This window comes from Lynx canadensis, chromosome E1 (genome assembly GCF_007474595.2).
Source record: "Lynx canadensis isolate LIC74 chromosome E1, mLynCan4.pri.v2, whole genome shotgun sequence".
Classification (NCBI taxonomy): Eukaryota; Metazoa; Chordata; class Mammalia; order Carnivora; family Felidae; genus Lynx; species Lynx canadensis.
In genome coordinates, this window is record NC_044316.2 from 52,237,778 (window position 1) to 52,257,312 (window position 19,535).

General features: G+C 54.6%; 1 long non-coding RNA gene across 1 annotated transcript; it reads right to left on the reverse strand.

Annotated features, from left to right (window-relative positions):
• Nucleotides 1-363: 363 nt before the first annotated feature.
• On the reverse strand, nucleotides 364-19,292 carry LOC116737758. Its single transcript, XR_004342897.1, has 2 exons — nucleotides 19,153-19,292; nucleotides 364-1,626 (listed from the first exon to the last, which is right to left on the reverse strand). It is a non-coding gene; the product is annotated as an uncharacterized LOC116737758 (long non-coding RNA).
• Nucleotides 19,293-19,535: the final 243 nt, after the last annotated feature.

Here is a 19,535-nt window from a genome sequence, read left to right on the forward strand (position 1 = left end):
AATGACTTTGGGTTTCTAGACAGGTCTTGCCGGGCAGCTGCTGGGTAGACTGTTTCCTGTCTACCTTACTTCCATTCCAATGCCACTTGGAATAAACCCTCATTCACGGAAGTGATGTAAGTGGATCTCTGTTCCTTGAAACCTGAAGGAATCTAACCAGGACGAGGAGTCTGGGCGCATGTCAAGGAAGGAAGGCAAAGCCCACAGACAAGCCTCACATTTCAACAGCACGAAATTTCCTCAAGAGGGTCCCCTCCCTCATTTTGTGGTGAATCTGAGATGCCAAGAAGGTCCCCGTTGTTCCCCTTAGAAGACACCAAAGTCACTAAGCGGTCACAGAAACCCATCACCTACAACATAGAAAAGGTGGATATGTACAGCTTTAATTCTTTCTACAAAAATGAGCCATCCATTTTTTGGGGAAGCAGGACGTGCAGACATCGTTGGCTGTGCAACGCAGACAAGAGCGAATCTAGAAGTGCTTTTAGCCATGCACACGGTGGTGACAGAATATTTGACTCGTGTTTCACGGGGCCCAGCCTGCCATCAGGAGTGTCATCGGCATTCTGGGGGACGAGGATCCTCAATAAACACACCAGCTCTGGCAGCCAGATTGTCTGTAAGGAAGCACCATGTTCTGGCATGGGTCCTAACTGCCACCTGCGAGGTGGGGGGGGGGGGGGGGGGGTCTTCATAGCGGGCGGTGCGTCTGCCTCAACAGAAGACAGGTGGGAAACGAGTATAACGGTATGTCAGTTATGTGTCAAAAATACAGTTTAAAAAAGGTAGGAGGTAGCTGGGATGAACAAATCGTCTTTTTCACTCTTCCAGACATACACCTGCGTGTGATCCGAACGACAGAAGCTGGACACGGAGGACACCAGCCGTCCTGAGCCAGCTCCCCTGCAGGACCCCCTCCGGTGTCCCTGACACTGGAGAGCCCTGAAGAACTTTGGCACTCACCTGCCTCGCTCTGGAACCCGAGGGGGCCAGATCCCAAATAAGGGAGAGGACGTACTATTCCAACGTTGCTCACAGAGCAACGCAAACACTGGCCGCTTTAGAAGGAACAGGAACGAAAATTAAAATCCCATTTGACCTAAGTGTAGTTAACTATTCACTCTGTATCCGGCTGGAAGATAATGGAGCAAACAAGAATGACTGCGTCCAAAGGCACAGCAGACGGGGGAGCCGGGGGGCAAGACAAAGGGTGCGGTAGAAAGCCCTGTGGTTCCCGGAGATTGGGGCGCGGAGTGGGGGGCGGAGTCTTAAGACCAGGCGACGGTACAGGGAATGTCTCCCACAAGAAGGAAGGACGAGGTCTGTGACGATGGTGTCTCGCCAGCTATATGCAGGTCACGTCCGGCTCACGCAGGTCCAGACACAGACTACTCCTCAGTGCACGAGTCTTTACTTTCTCCTCCAATCCTCTCCGATCTAGAACGTTCTTCATTCTCCAGAAGAGGAAGTCTTAATCAGATCCAGAGCTCTTGCCTCTTAGGAGATGGTCCCATCTTAGCCGGGTCCTTCCCGGGGATCCTGGCGGCACACGCCAGCCCCGCCCGGCTTCCTGGCGGGACGTGTGGGCAAGGAAGAGCAGCCCTTAGCCGCCCCTCCTTTCCAGGCCTGTGGACCGAAACACAGCATCAGAGTTAGAGTCTGGCTTCTGCTCTTTCAGCAGTGAGCTTGACTTTCCTGTCTTTAGTCCACAATGTTCTAGCCGGTGAACAGAACCTCCAGTGCTAACCGCGCTATTTGAGCTAAGACAGAAAAAAAGAAAGGCGTATTTACACCACTCAAGGAACTCCTACGCAGAATTATCACGGGGAACCCTCCACACAGACCTCACCGCGATACCCACAGCTGACTTAAAAAAAACAAACCAAAACACCGAATACAGCCAGCCCAGAACAAGTAGAAAATTCTCTTTTTCAGCATTTCACTATGAAGTCTGGGAGACGTGGTTCAAGAAGCATGGAGGTGTTAGGTCACCCACTTTACAGGTGGGAAAACTGAGGCGCAGAGGGTGCCGGTGTTCTCAGTACAGGATGACAAGGGCCTGGTCCCTATCCCAGTGTTCACCTTAGCTGAGACTTCTGTCTATTCTCACAAATCCCTTGACAACTAATGAGGAAATGATCCAGGGCACATGGGGCTCCTTAGAGGAAAAGGAAAGACACAGCTTAACACATTCTCTTTCCTGATGCTGACTGCAGATGAACGAAGACGGGTTTGGGCTCTGCATACCTCTGTCACTTCCCGCCACCCCCTGTGGCTCCCTTTTCGGAGAAATATAGCTAGTGCCACCAAATGCCCCCGGGGGACTTCCCCATTTTAATATTGACGAGGCCCAGCAAGGCAAGCCACGGGCCTACTCACAGGCACAGATAGCCCAGGCCTCCCTCACGACAGCAGCAATCACCGTCAACTCACACGGAACAACTTGGACAACTGCAAATCCATGCAAATCCGTACGGGGAACCCAAGTCCCAGACCGGGCCAGATGAAGCACACAGGCGAACCGGCCCTCGCAGGGAGAGAGGGGACACGGATCAAGCTCGAGGGACGCACGCTGGGGGTTCCGGGGGCCAACAGGCCCCTTCCGCCCCTCTGCGGACCTACGGACGTCACGGCTTAGCCCCGTGCACCTTTACGAAGGGGTGTTCTCCTTCTTGCGGGCTTTGGCTACACCCCAGGCAGGGATGTGTGCAGCTGCCGTGATCCCCAGAGACAAGGTGCTAACTGTCAGAGACGGGAGGAGGTCCCCGCGGGCTGGGAGGCACTGAGCAGAGAACTCAGAGGACATTGCTCTGCGGGAGAACCGCAAAGGGCGAGTGTGCGTGTGAGAGCCACCTACCGCAGAAAGCCAGCCAATGTGCCTACGCAGAGGCGCTCTGGCACCCCAGGAGGCTCTCTGATTGGCGGCCAAGAGGAAACCGTAAGTCTCACCCAGGTGTGGCCTGGGCTCTCCAGACACTCTTTCATTTGGACCCGAAAACAACCCCCGAACGGCCCCAAGGTTGTGCTAACTTTTCTCTGGTCTCCTTCCCCCTCCCGGGCAGCGGCCCTCTGCACAGGCTCACGGAGGGCCAGGAGGAGCCTTTTCCCCAGGGAGACGCACACAGCTAGGAAATTAATTGGCAACAGCGGGTGAATCACACTGGGACTTCCTTCTTGTTGCCGGGCAACCTCATGCACTTGGCAGAGGGACATTAAACACAGAGGGGGAATGTTGGGAGGCATTTGCAAAATAAAATAAAGAGTAAAACATACAACACCCCAGACTCATCCAGCAGGCGGACCCAGCCAAGGCGGGCAGGGGGGGGTGGGGGTGGCGGTTGGGATGGAGGGGGGCGATGAGGGGATCACTGCAGGGAAGGAGAGTAAGGTTAGGGAAGAACCAGCCCCACAGAGAAGCACACCCCCGTCCTCCCTCCCCACATAACTCTGCTCCGGGTAGTAGCATTTGTATTTGGCCAAAGACACGCCTCCGTTAGCCTAGAGAAAGGCAACAAAAACAGGGGGCTCAGGGATTAGCAGGCAGCTAGAGATTTGAGAGATTACCACAAACCAGACGGTTTGCGAAGCTTGCTACACGACAACCGTATCTCCTGTTATGCTTCTTCAGCGTGCATCACGCCCAGGTGAAGTCACACTGCCACGTCCAGGGCAGGATCCCCTTCCCCCAATCCTTTCTCCACGTGAATGTTTTCGTGCCCGTTGCCAAGGCCGCTGGGAGCTGATCAGACAAACCTCTGACACACCGTGTTGCCCTTCAGAACCAGTCTCTAGCCTTTTTGAAAACTCCCGGGACAGAAGTTAAATGTATGGAGAGTCTGTGTGGGGAACAGCTGATGGAGGAAAAACTGGCCAAGGAAGGAAGAATGGGAGGATGGGGGCAAGAGCAAGACAGCCCCTGGTGGTTGCGGAATATCAGCCCCCAAAGACACCCATGTCCCAATCTGGGCAACCTGTGAATGTTCCCCTCTGTGGCAGAAGAGATCTGACATACAGAGGTGATTCTGGAAGACCCGGGTAGGCCCCACGTGTCACCCCAGGTGTCCTTATAAGAGGGAGGCAGGGGGAATGAGATATGAAATGAAAGCAGGAGCCTGCAGTGATTCAGGAAGGACTCAGAACACAGAGGCCTTCAGAAGCTAGAAAAGGCTAGGAAATGGATTCTTCCCTAGCCCTTCCAGAACCAACCAGGCCTGTGGGTACTTTGAGGTTAGCCCGGTGAAGTGGGCCTCCAGAACGTACGAGAATACATTTGTGTTGTTTCAAGCCACTGCGCTTGTGGTAACTTCACAGCAGCCGCGGGAAACTAATGTTGTCAATCGGGCCTACCATGCCTCTGTCTCCCGTGGATCCATAGAAGAGGGTATTGCGTTAGGGATACAGGTGACAACGGAATGCAGCTGGTCAGAAGGGATGGGGTCCCAAATTTGGCTCAGAATCGTCTACCAGACACCCTGCAGGCTCGGAAGGGAAAGGTCTGGTCTCTGAGAGCAACTGAGGCAAGAAGCAGTCCGGGATTTAAGCAGGCTCTCAAATTATACCGTTTGTGACCGTCACTCGGGCTGGTGGCTTAATCTCTCAAAGCCTCAGTTCCGTCAACTGAAAAACAACTGTAGCCTTTCTCTAGATTTCTGTTATGTGGGAGAGAATGCTCTTCTGTCTTAGTCAGTCATTGCCAATTTAGAGTTTTCTAGTAACCACGATGGAGGCGGTATTGTCACAGATCTAGAAAAACAGATTCAGAGTCAGTCTAGAGTAGTGACTCTCCAAGTGTAACCTTGGACCGCAGCTTCAGCAAGCACCCGGGTAACTTGTTAGAATGCAAATTCTCAGGCCCTGCCCCAGACTTACTGAATCAAAACCACAGGGGGCTGTTCTGTAGCTTGTAAGATGGTTAGCAGCACCCTTGGCCTCTACCCACTAGATGCCAACAGCACCCTCTTCCCCGTGTGGCCATCAAAACTGTCTTGGGCATGGTAAGAAAGGGAAGGGGGGGGGGTCATCAAAATCTCTCCCAGTTGAGAAAGGCTGCCTCTCAGGGGTGGTTCATTCTTGACCTTGGCTGCACATTAGAATCACCTGGGTATGCTTTCAGTATTCCAGTGGCTGGACCTTGGCCCCAACCTGGAGAAATCAGAATCTACTAGGGCAGGATCAGGAGGTAGTTAAAGCTCTCTGGGTGATCCAGTGTGCGGCCAATGCCGAGAAGCACTGCACGTTGCAGAAGGCCAGTGGGCCCGGAGGAGACACCTCTCCGAGCTGGGAAGGGGACACACCTGAATCCTGACTATGGGAAGCACACAAGAAGCTACAATAAGCATGGCTTGCTGTGGACCTGGGAACCGGCATCTTAGTCGCCAGTGGGGGTGACTAGATGGGGTGGAATAGAAATTCCTATTCCCTGTGTCACCTCATTCCCATCAGAACTGGGTGGACACCTTTCAGTGTCTCCCATGAATAACCACACAAAGCCTCAGTTTCCCTCCCCTAATAAACAGCACACAATGAACCAGCTCCCACGAGCTAGAAACATGAGCTCATTCAACAAAAAGAACTGTCTTAATAAAGACAGTGGGATGGCAGTGGGGCCTATTAGAACGGGGAGCATTAATTCCCCTTCCAATTGGGTAAACTCCCAGGCACTGAAACCACAATCCTCCCACAAGGAGCAAAGAGAGATTTCCCATCTATTTAACGGAGCCCCTGAAAATCAGCTTGGCCGGGGCTCCACACTGGGTTGGAGCAGAAAGGAAGGAAAGAATTAAATGAGAAACCAGCAATGAAGAAAGGGAGGGCCGAACCAGGTTGATGGTCTGGCTCCTCGAAAGAAAGATGAAGTCATGTGTAAATTGTCTGTCCTGCTGGGACTGTCTTTTCCTCCATGATTTCACTCCCTGCCTACCCTGCTGAAATGCTGAGCCAAGCTCTTCCTTGTTTCCCTTGGCCCAAACCATTAAGTCCAGATGTCACTAGGGAAGTTGGGGGGGGGGGAGAAAAAAGGAGGAAGAAGAGGAAGAGGAGGAGGTGAAGAGCAGAGGAGACAGAGAGAGAGAGAGAGAGAGAGAGGGAGGGAGGGAGGGAGGGAGGGAGGAGGGCAAAAGAGGAGTGCAGGGCGAGAGAGCAGCTCACAGGGCTCTGACCTTCTTAGGCATCCCTTCACAGAGGCACCTGGATGAGTGGGCCTTTCTGTCCCCTGCCTACGTCAGCCCCCAGTGGCTAGCCTAGATGGAAAGATGAAGAGGTCACAGAAAAAGCCCCCCTCCCCACCTAGCGAGGCTCTCAGAAGCTAAGGTTCAACGGGATGGAGTCTGCCAGCACATTCCCATTCTTCCCAGAGGACCTGATTTCTGTCCTGACCACGTAATGCAGCTGATCGGAACAAAGTAGAAGAAATCCAGCCGCTCTCTACCAGGGGTGCCGAAGAGGCGAAGGATTCGGGTCCCTTTTCTGCTCCCAGGGCCTCTTAACAAGTTCCTGTGCTACCAATTAGCCTAAAGCATATAGGACTTTGCTGCTGACACCGGGCATTCCCAGGGCTCCCCCATTCCTTTCCCTACACTACTGGCCTTCTCCAGAGTCAAAATGTGTCTCCCGCTTGACGAAACTCCTGGTTCCCTCCAGCCTGTAAACCTCGTGTGCAAATGTCCTGACTCTTGCAAATGTGTTAAAAAATAAACTTAAAAAGCTTCCAGATGTTCTGTTTGGTATGGGGGTGTTTCTCTGCTCCTGTCTCCGGAGGCCAGTGCACGACGCCCAGGGGCACCACCGCCTGGGGGTAGCGGGGGAAATGCCCCTCCCCCAGGGCCACACTCGACCAATTCATGCACCAACCCTCCCCCTGCAGAGATGCGACCGTGCGCTTCCTCTTTGTTCTTCCACCCTTATGGGTGAGACATATACCCCTGAGGTTTGCTCCCTGTAGTGCAGAGACCTCCAAAAGATTCCAAAAGAGCGAGCCTGAGATCCCAAATAACATGCCTTCGGGCTCTGTCTCCTCAGAGCACCCTCAAAATCCTTACACCAACCGCCTCCGAGGCAGACTCAAGTACAAAATGACACAGAGCGTCCCTTACACATGTAAGATGTGAAGTCCCCACCTGCAGGGACATCCGAGGAGCTGGACCAGCTGGAAAAAGGGGACGGTGCTCACGGCTGGCCAAGGCCCCTTGGGGCTGGTGGCCTCTGATCTATACAAAGGTAATTGCCAACGGGCAGCCTTGTGCACACACAGCCCCACACGCACTCTTCCCAGCACACACACCTGAGGGCTCGGGATTCTTTGCACAAGGTGACGCCTGCTCCTTTGATGTTCGCCGGATGTGTTCCCATTGGGTGAAAACCAGACCTCAATAAAACTGGGCATTATCGAGAGACTGGTGGTTTGTGATTGCACCAGCCTGTTATCTCGGCTGCCCTGGGTGGGGCTGCTTTGCGGTTCTCCGTGGAAAAGCATTAACTTCTAGGTGGATCAAAGACCCTTCTGAACCAGCCGACTTGGATCCCTTGTGTATCCTCGGGAGACTGTTCCTGAAGATGGACTTTAAAGATAATACGGACCCCCAGTCCCACACTCCCTCTGCCCTCTCCTTATCATGCAGCACGTCCCTCAGGGGCCACCCAATGGCCAATCACAAGGCCCTTCTCTTCTCTTTCTTCAGATGGCCCATTAACAGTAGCTAATAGGGGACTGGGCCAGAGAGGGTCCGGCTTTGCTGCAACCATGAGGACCAAGGGGACAGAGGGACACCTATGTGGAGATCTTGCAGGAGCTCCTCTGCCCTCTGTGAATCATGCCAGGGATGGGGTTCCACAGGAGGGCGCGTGCTACCCTCTCTCCTCAGGAGGGATAAATGGATAGGTCCCCTCGCTCGGTCCCCTAAAGTCTCTTATTGGACTCTACTGTCTACCCAAATGTTTGAGGGCCCGTAGCCAGCCTGCAGTGAGGACACTGTGGGACCTGTGGGCTTGTCTGATCTAGAACACCAAGGACTGTCAACCACATGGGAGAGAAAAGAGCCCGTGCACTCAGGACCCATGCTGGCGGGCTTCGAGGGCCCTGAATGTTCCTCAGCACCTCACAGGTCGGTCACCGGTCAGACTGGAGGCATCCGTCAGCAACCACGTTTTCCTTCTCGGTGCTCAGAGGACCCTTAGTGTCTGACCCTGAAGAGGCACATGAATGAGTGAATGAATGTATGAATGACCCGAACAAGTGAATCACCAGAAACAGAGGCTCGTTACCCGACAAGTGCGGGAGGGACTTGAGGCATGGACAGTCCACTCCTACCAACAGGAAAAGACGTCGGCAGCACATCTCGCTGAGGACACCTCAGCTTGTTGAAATGGAGTCAAGGTGAGGTTCGAGTCCCGGATCTTGGGCAAGTTACCTCAGTTCTCTCCAACCCAGGTGTTAAACGGGAATAAGAGAAGGATCTATGTTGTGAGGACGGAGTGAAAGACTAACGGCTCAACAAGTAAATCTGTCCCTGTAATTGTATCTATCTCGATCTCTACTAAAAAATTGGGAAGGAAGGACTGTAAGTCACTGCCTCGATTATCTTCCTGGTGTAGACCAGACCTAAGAGGTGTATAAAACTCCAGACCCATCCTTGGTACTCTTTTTGTTAAATCAATAAAGCTGTCTGTAGCATTTAGATTAACCGTTACCTCGACGCCTTCCATGCTCCCTCCAGCACCCCTAAAGCGTGTGGCAACGTGTGCCCCCGTACAGGGAGCAGGTGACAAGGGCCCCTCCTCCTGGAGCCGTCCCCCCGCGCCCCCCCCCCCCCCACCAAGAAGAGGATGGCCCAGCCACTGACAGGACAGGACAGGACAGGACAGGGCTGCGACCTGGATTCCAACCCAGTTGACGTAAATCAGGACTCTAGGTTTGACGCTGTTTAACCTGGAAGCACATGGACAGAAGGAAGGATGGACAGACGGATGTCCTCTGCCCACCTCCAGCTCCTGGGTCCTGCCCTTGCTTCTCTCCTCCTCCTAACTTGGAGTCCCTGACTCCTCCTCAAACCCTTGGCCGAGTGTTCTACCCCCCCCCCCCCATTAGAGACACTACAGCCTGAAGAGCCAGCTTAGGCCAACCCAACAGAAAGGGGCCTCTGGGGACTCTGAATGGTCTGCCCTGCCCAGCCCCAGCCCCGCCTGCACGGCATGTGGCACGGATGCCAAGGTGACAGGGTGGTGGGGGGTGGGGGAGCAGGGCCTCGACACCCTCCCGTCACTGCGGGGCCAGGCTGTTAACCAAGGCTGCAGCTGGGCTCTCAGAGGCCGGGGGAGGTCAGGCAGCAAGTTCACAGGACAGGCCACCCACACGGCACATCAGGACCGCTGGACTGTCCCCGGGGCCAGCGCGGCTCTGGCCCTTGGCCCTGACTCGGAACACTCCACCATATGGCCTCCCTCAGGGAGGATGAGAGGGAGGAAAAGAATAAACGGGGGATGGGCAAGAAGGAGCCACACCTCCCCCTGGGCGCCAGGGACCCTTCCCGGGCTTGGGGGAGGGGAGGCTGGAACTGTCCCCAGCAGCAGGTCCCAGAAAAGCAAGCGAGTGTCATAAAATGAACTCTGACAGCAGCAACGATGCCCGTGATGAGATGGGGTCTTCCTCTCTGTGCTCTGCAGCCCCCAGATGGGTTCCCAGGGTTGGATCTGAACCTCAAACACCCTGGACCTTGGGCTACTTCACACTTTGCCTATTAAAGACCCAAACTGGATTTTCATGTTTACAGAGACAACTTTGACCAAAAGTGTAGGCAGTGGAACAAAACAGGAAGAGAGATCTCTCTCTCTCTCTCTCTCTCTCTCTCTCTCTCTCGTTCTCCCTCCCTTCTAAAACTCTAAAAGTATGGGGTGGGGGGAGGGGGACAGGAGGGGGAGGCAAACAAAATTTTGGCCGCTTTGGTACCTCTGGGCACCCTGGGGCCCGCCTGTGCTCTGTTGAAAGCTCTTCTCCCTTTCTTGGGTCCTGCAGACACCGGTCGGTGGGTCACCGGTTGGGCAGGGATGGGGGGAGAGGGGAACTGGGTGAGGCTCTGGGAAAAGGGAAGAAAGAGGTGAAGAACAGATTCTCTGGCAGAGCTGCGGAGGAAAGAGCCTGAATGCCTCATCTGGGCAGAAGGCAACCTTCCCAAGGTTCCTCGGCATGCTGGGACTTGCTGGAGACCAGAGCCCCGGCTGGCAGAATGAGGGTGGACAGCGGAACCAGAATTCAAAGGGGCAGCCGGAGGAGGGGGGCCCCACGGGGGAAGAGGGGGAGGTTTCAGTGAATCATATAAATTAGAGACAGAAAGGATGTCAGGCCACCTTCACTTCCTTCCTCTCCTAATGGGAATTATCTCATTAGCCCCGAGCTTCCCAGAGGCTGACTCTAAATGATTCCTGTAATGGGGATTTCAGTCCACAGCCTCCCTATCGGATTGGACTCCGAGGAGGGCTAAGAAGGGCTCTTAAAGGGACAGCAGCAAACCACGCCAGTCAATCTACTCGACACGGAGTGCCTTCTCCAAACACTTCACGCAGCATCAGTATGACCCTTGTGCCCTGTATTCCCACTTACAGGAATTTACTATGAGGAAGCAGTCATGGACATAGGGATAGGCTCTATAACAACATCCCCTTCCCCCAGAAGAATGAGAGTCACGTTCTGATCCCTGGAACCCATAAATGTTACCTTCTATGGCAAAAGGGACGTGGCAGGTGGGATTACGTCAAGGGTCTTGGAATGGAGAGATGATCCTGGATTATCCACATGGGCCCTAAATGCCCTCACAGAGGTCCTTATCAGAGGCAGGCAGATGGAGATCTGACTACAGAGAGGAGAATGGACGTTGACCACAGAGGTAGAGATTGGTGTGATGTGGCCACAAGCCAAGGAATGTGCCAGCCTCTTGCAGCCAGAAGCTGCAAGAGACCAGGAAGGACTCTTCCTTGGAGCCTCCAGAAGGAAGAGACCCTGTCCACAACCTGCTTTGAGCCCCATGAGACTCATAAGATTTCAGACTTCCGGCCGCCAGAACCGTAAGACAACACATTCGCGTTTTAAACCACCAAGTTCCTGGTGATTTGTTACAGCAGCCCCCGGAAAGTAGAATGGACATGAGTGAAGTTCTTACCAGGACGTTCTTCAGAGCCTTTCGGCACAAAAGAAAACACCGCTGGAAACATCAAAGAAGGGTTCCAAAATAGCTATGCCATGGTCCTATGGCATACTATGTGACCATAAAAACACCGTGATGCTATTCCTTAAAAAGAGAGCATTGATATAATCGAGTATGGATCCTGAATATTCTCCTTGCCTTTTATAAAATTTTCTTTTTTTAAACCTTTTAAAAAGTTTATTTATTTATTTCGAGAGAATGAGAGATAGAGAGAGCAGGGGACGGGCAGAGAGAGAGGGAGAGAGAGAGAGAATCCCAAGCAAGCTCCGTGCCATCAGCACAGAGCCCGACACAGGGTCGATCTCATGAACCACGAGATCATGACCTGAGCCGAAACCAAGAGTTGTACGCTTAACTGACTGAGCCACTCGGGCGCCCCCTTTTATAAAATTTTCTAATGGTAAGCATCTTATAACTACCTCTGGCATCACGTAAGTCACAATTTGGCAGAGAGAGTCAGAATCCAAGGTCGGTACCTTTCTGGGCTCTGAAGACCGTCTCCTGGCAGAATGGCTCTGCTCCACACACACTTCAGCCTGCATCACGGCCCCTCCAGCTACGGACCCACGAGCCTGCAGACCCTCCTGACAGGTAGCCTGGTCCCCTGGACTCCTCACCTCAAGCCTGTTCCCTAACCCATCACAGAGCGTGTTTATGTCTGCCTCACGCGCCATGCGGGGGCTGCCGTAACAAATGATCACGATCTGGTGGCATGAAACGACAGACACTTCTCTTCTCATAGTTGAGGAGGACAGAAGTCCGAAATTAAGGTGTCGGCAAGGCTGGTTCCTTCCAGAGGCCGGGAGGCGGAACCCGTTCCAGGCTGGTCTCCCAGCTGCTGCTGGCTGTCGGCCGTCGGCGACCTGTGGATGCTTCACTCCAGTCTCTGTTTCCGTCTTGAGATCCCCTTCTTCTCTGCGTCTCTCTGTTCCCTCTCTCTCCTCTGAGGACTTGTCACTGGGTCCTTAACTAATCACATCTGCAGAGACCCTATTTGCAAACACGGTCACAATGTGAGATTGTGGGTGGCCGTGGCTTCTGCAGGACGCTCGTGGATGCGCTGCAGACAGCCTTTTCTTTGGGTCTCGGCAACTCCGCAAGGCCTTCTTGGAGTCCTCCAGGTCCCAGACGTCAATCCCGCCTGGAAGGACCCAGAGGCAGACAGAGTCTCCTTAAATGAACGAACTTCCTGGCAGCTGGAGTTGCCGATGGCGGGCAGGGCAGCCTCGAGAGAGAGGTTCTGCACCACGCCAGTGTTCCCAGCAGAGAACACCCGCCTGGAAAGACTCAGAGGAGATCCTGGTCTGCAGAGGAGATCGGTTTGGGTGGCCAGGGAGAGTACGGCTTTGCAAGAGCCGAGGAGTGGTACCCAATCCACTTAGCACAGTGCTGGGCAAGGAAAAGGCACTCGATAGATGTTTACTGCCTCACCAGACAGGCCCCCTTAAATCTCAACATTCCTCCTTTCAATGAAAGTGTGGGACATTCTGGAGCAAATTAAACTAAGAATTAGATGATCTGTATATTCAACGACTATCTGTCGAGCACCTCCTTGATGAACCGCCCTATGAGATACCGATCGGACACTCCCGTGTGCCTGTCTCTTCCCTCATGGCAAGCCAGTGACATACCAGGGCAAATCACGTGGCCAGAGACACCTCAATCTGAACCTCAGTGATTATGTGGACTGAGAAAGAGACTTGGGACAACCAGAGTCGGTATAGGGGCAGGTGGTGGGTTCCTGGGGAAAGCCTAAGAGATAAGGCCCTGGGATCTGTATTTGCTCCTTCTTGGCCCACTGAGGAAGGGAGAGAAGGCAGAGAAGCATTTTCTGCAGCAGCAGCCCAGACTAAAAACACCTACCGGTGTGATTTATCAGCTGTGGGAGGCCCAAAAAGCTCTTAAGCCGCAGGTGGGTGCCCGTAAAGCCACCCTCCCAGGGGAGCCCAGACCTCAGGCCCTGCTTGACTGCTAATCACCATAAGAACCACAGTGCCTCGGCCCCGATCTGGGTGGCCCTTAACCACGCCCAAAGCCTGTCACGTGCTCGGTGATCTCAGCTGGCCTCACACAAACCCTGTCAAGTAAGCAGGACAGGTGTTGTTATTATTCCCACTTTACAGATGGGGAAACCGCCTGAGCGCTTCGAGGACTTGCTCAGGGCCACCCAGGGAGTACATGTCCCGGTCACCAGCCCAGTGCTCCTTCTGCAGCCCAGGCTCGCAAATGGCATCCCCACCACCTATGTTCTGCCCACGAGTACTTTGGGGTTTTACACAGGAGACCACAAAGATCAGATGATGGCACCTCCTTCTCTCGGTGCTGGGCTTCTTTTCTGGACCCTGGGGAGCATGACTCCCTAAAACTCCCACCTCTTCCCGTTCAATCAACTTTCCTCCCCCTGCTTCACAGCAGGAGGTGGACCGGCAGAGGCAGGCATGACTCCTGTCCAGGCCGGGCCACCCTTGCGAGAGCGGCGAAGCACGCCTTTTGGGATCTGGGAGGAGAAGCAGCCCGTGTGTACCTCTCCGGGCACGGGGAAAGACCAAGGGCACGCAGAGCTGACCCGAGTGCCGGGCTCAGCTCTCGAGCTACAGCCTTGCCAACCTGCCCCGTAGAGGTCGTCAGAGCCGGGCCCTCGAGTTCACCAAGCTGTCTCAAGCGGCCCCAGGAAGTGGCTGGGTGACTTCAGAGAAGAGCAGAGCAAGAACAACACTACCCTCTTCTGGGGCCACAGGTCAGTAGGGCAGGAGTTAATGATCCTCGGGTCGGCCTCCGTGGGAGGAGGCAGGGTTCCTTTCCCAGGGCCGCTGGAAAGACCAGCCCATACCGCCCCAAGGCATTCATGGCAGAGCTGATCGAGGTCCCAGAACCAGAACCCTTTGGGCAGCACCTGTAGGGCGGGGAGGGCAGGGCAGGGCAGGGCCAGCCCTATCCACAGCCCACTCCTTCTGGAATTCCCGGGTTCAGGCTGGCTCCGTGGACTTAACCTTCCAGCCAAGGTTGCCCCTTACCAAACCACTGCTTTGTCCCCTTCCTCATCCCGTGTGGGACTCTGTGTCCTCCTCAAGGCCCCTTGGGAGACCCTGTGCAACAAAGGGCTCTTCTGCCTTTGGGTTCAAGCCGGAGGGGAGCCGTAAGAAGGGAGTGGAAGGTGTGCAGGCTGTGAAAAAGTCCAGCCACCTCCAGCAATCTAGGCCAGCGTCCGGTTCCCATGACACTCTTACTGGCAGCGTTAATAACTAACCACGTCCCAGACAGGTGCTGGCGGCCTGGCCTTAGGAGTTCTTGCTCAGGGTTGACAGTGAGTCACTTCCCTTTTATAGTTTGCTAGCAGACTGAGTCACCCGGAGGCCGACCCTTTCACACAAGTTCTCACACCTGGGCCAAGTGGCATCCGTGCCTATACCTTCGACCACCTTTTCTCCGCATCAGCTGGGCCCTGTGAAGTGGACCCTCAAGGTCTAGGCCAAACAGTGTCCCCGTGCCCCAGCCTCTGCCCCTCCCCATCCCTCCCCACTCCCTCAGTAGGGACAAGGAGTCTGGAGAGATGTCTGAGAGAGGGCTACTTGACAGGTGGTCACCCAGGCCTGACAGTGGGTCAGGTGTCTGTCACCTTTGACCTCTACCGTAAAGAGCGCTCTCCTACCTGCCCACCCCTCCATTTGCACACAAGGATGACCAGAAGTGGAAAGTTCTAGATGATGAGCCAAAGGACAAAACTGTGAGGCCATAAGTTAGCTCCATCACCCTCAGGAAGGACAGAGGCTGTGGGTGGTAAACTGAGTCCCATGACTGTCAACATACTCTCTACGCCCTGCGTCAGGTGGGAGGCAGGACTGGCCCGGCAGGGCCACCTTTCTGTGTTTTCTGGAGATACACCAAATCAACCTCACCTGGGGGAGGGTGGACCCCTCTTCAGGTGCCCCTTCCTTCCCCACTCTTGCATGGTATTTCCTATAATTTTTTTTAATTAAAAAGAGAAAGAGAGAGGGGGAAAAATGAAAATTATGAAAAAGAAAAAAACAGGAGGCAAAAAAAAAAAAAACAAACAAACCAAACACCTCACTGAAATAGTCTGGGGATTTACTTTTTTTTTTTTTAAGCCTCAGAAAGTCCCTCCCGCTACCTGGTTTCTAAAACAGACGATAAACACAGATGACATCAGATTGGACAGCACTGGGCGCCTCACCGCCAGGGGCTCCCGGCAGGTGTGAGACTGACAGGTTGAGAAAAGATGACACTCTTTCTATCATTAGAAGATGAAAACCAAGGGGGAAAGATGAGAGGAGAGGCTGAGTGCCGGGTGTGGTGGGAAATCTGACACCCCGCCAGCCGCTGGCCTTTTTGGGTGAACTCTGCTCGTCTAGATGGGGCGACGGGGCGCTCCCTTGGGGCGGGCGGGCGTGTGTCCCCCACCTCTCAGGTGTCGGAGTGCAACTCACTCCGGGGCTCAGAGAGCGAGGCTGCTGTGCTCTTTGCGGCCCGGAGCCCCCCGGACTTTCCAGACTGAATTCTGAAATCGGCTTTGGCAGCTGTGGCTCAACCCCGTGCGGCGTGAGGGGCTCTGTCTGCCACACACGTCTCGCACATACTGTCCGAGGACGTGGCCGGCCAAGCTGCGTCCACAGCACGGAGGGTGCAGATGCCAGGAGAGAGAGGCTCCACCCCGCCGTGGCTGGCTCAGGGACACCAAGTGAGTCATCAGGCCTGAGCAGTGACCATGATGTCCCAGGGTGAAAAGTGGGAGGCCCGGGGACGGAGCCCGCTGCACAGACGCGAGCCACGGTGACTCACATTTGGACCCCGAGGGGAAGTTCCATCCGCGAGTCCTCTGGACGGCTCCCGTCCCCCGGCTGAGGTCATCCCCACTGGCGCTCGGAACTGGGGCTTGTTTCGTTCTTTCTCCCAGAGCCCCGGCTTTTCACTCTCAATTACGGTTACGGCAGAAGTCCGCGTCCTAGCCACCTCTCTGTCCCCACCACACACGCGTGATGGTTGGACCCGAGGAAAGAGCAGGTCCTCCCTGGGTGTCAGGTTTTCAGGTCCCCACGGGAGCATTCTAAGAGACACGCTGTTTGAGGGGTGAGCTCTGGGGCACAACGAGCCTGCCCCAGCCGGGCGGTCACTCTGACCGCAGGACAGGAAAGACACACGGGGAGTGAGGACAGCCCCGTCACCGTCAGGCTCCCTCTGACGGCAGGAGGAAGAGGTGAGGAAGACACAGGTGCTGCAGGGCACCAGGCACCAGGTCACCAGGGAGACCACAGGGATGGCCGGGATCAGCCTCTCGGGTGTCCCCTGAGGGCAGCCTGCTCCCTCTCCTGTCCTTCCACTACTGGACGGGAAAAACGGGGGCATCTGGCCTCTCTCTTCCCAGAATTCTTCCCCCATTCCCTCTGTTTCCTCTTTCCCTTTGAGCCGAGCCTGCAGCCTACCGGTCTGATGCCCGATGGCTTCGAAGGCAGGGAGGAGAGGAGACTGACCCTCACAGGGAGCCACCACCCCAGGGCAACAGGCTAGCCTAAACGGGGCAATCACAGCTCCTGAGAAATGGCCTCGGAGCTTCTCAGCTCATCCCCACCTTAAATGTCATCCCGTTGTCACACGTATGTGATTGGGCGGGACAGGGATAGGCACCCCGATAGCCCGACCGATCGTGCCGTCACCCCTCAGCTGCTCTGCTCCTCTCCGTTTCCACACATGTGGCTCCCGGTTTCCTCAGTGGGAAAGGCTGATGCCCCCCCCCAGGCTCTCACTGGCCAGGGCCTCCTTCAAACCCCACCGGTGCCCCTGTCCTCAAAGACACCAGGTGGGCGGGGGCCTCGGTCTCAACGCCCCTCTTCCCTCTGTAGAAGCTCTTCCCAAAGTGTTCACGTGGCCAGCTCCTTCGAGCCTGTGCTCAGAGGTCCCCTCCTCAGTGAGGAGCCCTGCCTTATTCAACACTGCAACCCGCCCTCCCCTCCCCTGCCCGCACACTCGGCCTGCCTTTCCTGCCTACGTCTCTGTTGTTTTGCAGAGCCCAGCACCTTCCCAGGTACTAGGTGATTAACATATTTACTATTTTGCTGTTTAGCATCCACCCTCCCCACACTCTCGGCCAGTTCTGTGACAGCAGGATGGCGTCCTCTGCCTTGAGCGCCCCGGCACGGCCCGGGCACCCAGTAACGCTCCGTTAGATGAATGCACGAGCGAATGAAGGAAAGAATGAGGAACTCGCTGCCGTTCCCAAGGGCATGTAGGGCTGTGTATCTCAGGGAACGAACTGCTATTCAGGCTGAGGTCACCTGGGGAGGGAGGGGAGAGGGCGGGCTAAGGCAGAGGGAGCTGTTTTCACAAAGGCAGTGCCCACAGTTGGCCTGGAAATCCCCTCGGAGTCACTCATTAACACCCCGCCCCCCACTCACGCTCCCCTGCCAGTCACCCGAACTGTAGACGGCGGCCACACTGACTTCCCCGACTGACTCCTTCTCAGGCCCAGCCTCCCACCCTTCGTCCCCACTGCCATCTGAGCACCCGGTGTGTTGGGTCATGTATTAAGACATGCAGAAGACATGCAGGGAGGGAGGGATGAGATGGAAGAAACACCCACACCCAACAGAAAATAAGCTCCCACTCCGCCCCCCCCCCCAGCTGTGAAGGCACCAGTGGGGGAGGGAGGCAAAGGTGAGATGAGGTTCCAGTGCCCTGGGCCCCCATGGTTATGGGGTTTTGAGGAGGTGAGCACATAGATGGCAATATGGCGGGCGGGGCGGGGGGGGGGGTTGCGCTGGGGGGTGGCGTGGAAACATTCCAGTCTTGGAGGTAGGACACGAAGCACATAAGTTTGGCTAAAAGGATCCGGATTTGAGTGGGGACTCGTAGCAATGAGATTAAGTATCCAGTGAGGCCTGGTTGCTCAGATAACAACTAGAGAAGCATGACAGGGTTGCTTTTCTGTTTTGTTTTATCTTTTTTTTTTTTTTCAATCAGAAAGTAGCCATGATGAATACTGGGTTTAAGAAAGCAGGTTAGAGAAAGCACAGGTAGGATTATGTGCGGAAAGAAAGACTGGAAATCTAAAGGTTGGCGCCCCCAGTGAGTATCCCGGTGTGTGCAACCAAAGTCAAGATCAGCAGGGTGGCCGGGAGAAGGGAGGGGAAGGATCAACTCCGAAAACCACTGGGGAGCAACGGTCAGGATTCAGGGTTCTAGGGGATGGGGGAGTTAACGCGGTTGGATATCTTCCTTCTACATGATCCATAAGGAATAAGATAAATAAGGAAGGGAACAGACAGGGCATCTATTATGATCTGGACTTTCATTTGTATTTTTGTACTGTCTCATTTAGTTCGTGACCTCCCCTGACGACAAGGTATTAGCATCGCCATCTTATAGGTGGCAGGCTTACCAATTCACCCCAGATCATATCCGGAGCTAAAGAGGGAAAAAACCCCACTGACATCAAGTGTGTGCCTTAATACATCCCAGGCACTATGCCAAGCACTTAACTCTGTATCCTCTCATTTCATGACCCAACATAGCAGGGATTTCCTTGCATCGTCCCCATTTAACAGCGGCGAAAACTGAGGTCTAGGGAAGTGAAGGCCATCGGCCTATAGTCACAAAGGGAGGAAGTGATGGAAGGCAACCCTGGGCGACTGACCATTCCTCTGTCTCCTCACCTGCAGGCTGGGTAGAACACGCTGACCTGCTAGGGTTGTGACAGGTGGGAACGAGTTCGCCCAGGTAGAAGCTGTGAGAACACAGCCTGCCTGGAATTAATTGCAATGAACGTTAGTATTTATTAACCTGTGTCCCTGGACCTTCTCCGACAGCTAACTGCAAGGTCCTGCCTGCCAATCACCCCTGTGGGCTGGCGTGCAGGTACAGGTGCATTCGGGATGTCTGGGAAGAGGAACTTGGCTGTAGAAGGAACAAAACCCCCAAAGCAAGAAGGGGTTACCTTCTTGCAGCTCACCTTTGTGTCTTGCCCTTCTTTCTTGGTTCGGAGCACCTATGCAGGCCAGCCTCAAACCTCTGGTTTCACCTAGAAAAAGAAGGGAGAGTTACACCAGGAAATAAGACAATAAAACTCATCTTCAAGCTTAAAATGTAGAGGGAGTGGTCTCTGAATGCCAGACAGCCTGCCAAGGACACAGGAGTTTAATAGTTGTTTATTCTTTTTTTCCCCACTTATTTTAGAGGGAGAGTGAATGGAGGGGGGGAAGGACAGAGAGAGAGAGAGAGACAGACAGACAGAGAGAATCTCAAGCAGGCTCCACGCTCAGCACAGAGCCCAACCCAGGGCTCACTCAACCCAGGGATGATGACCTAAGCCAAAATCCAGAGTCTGACCCTCAA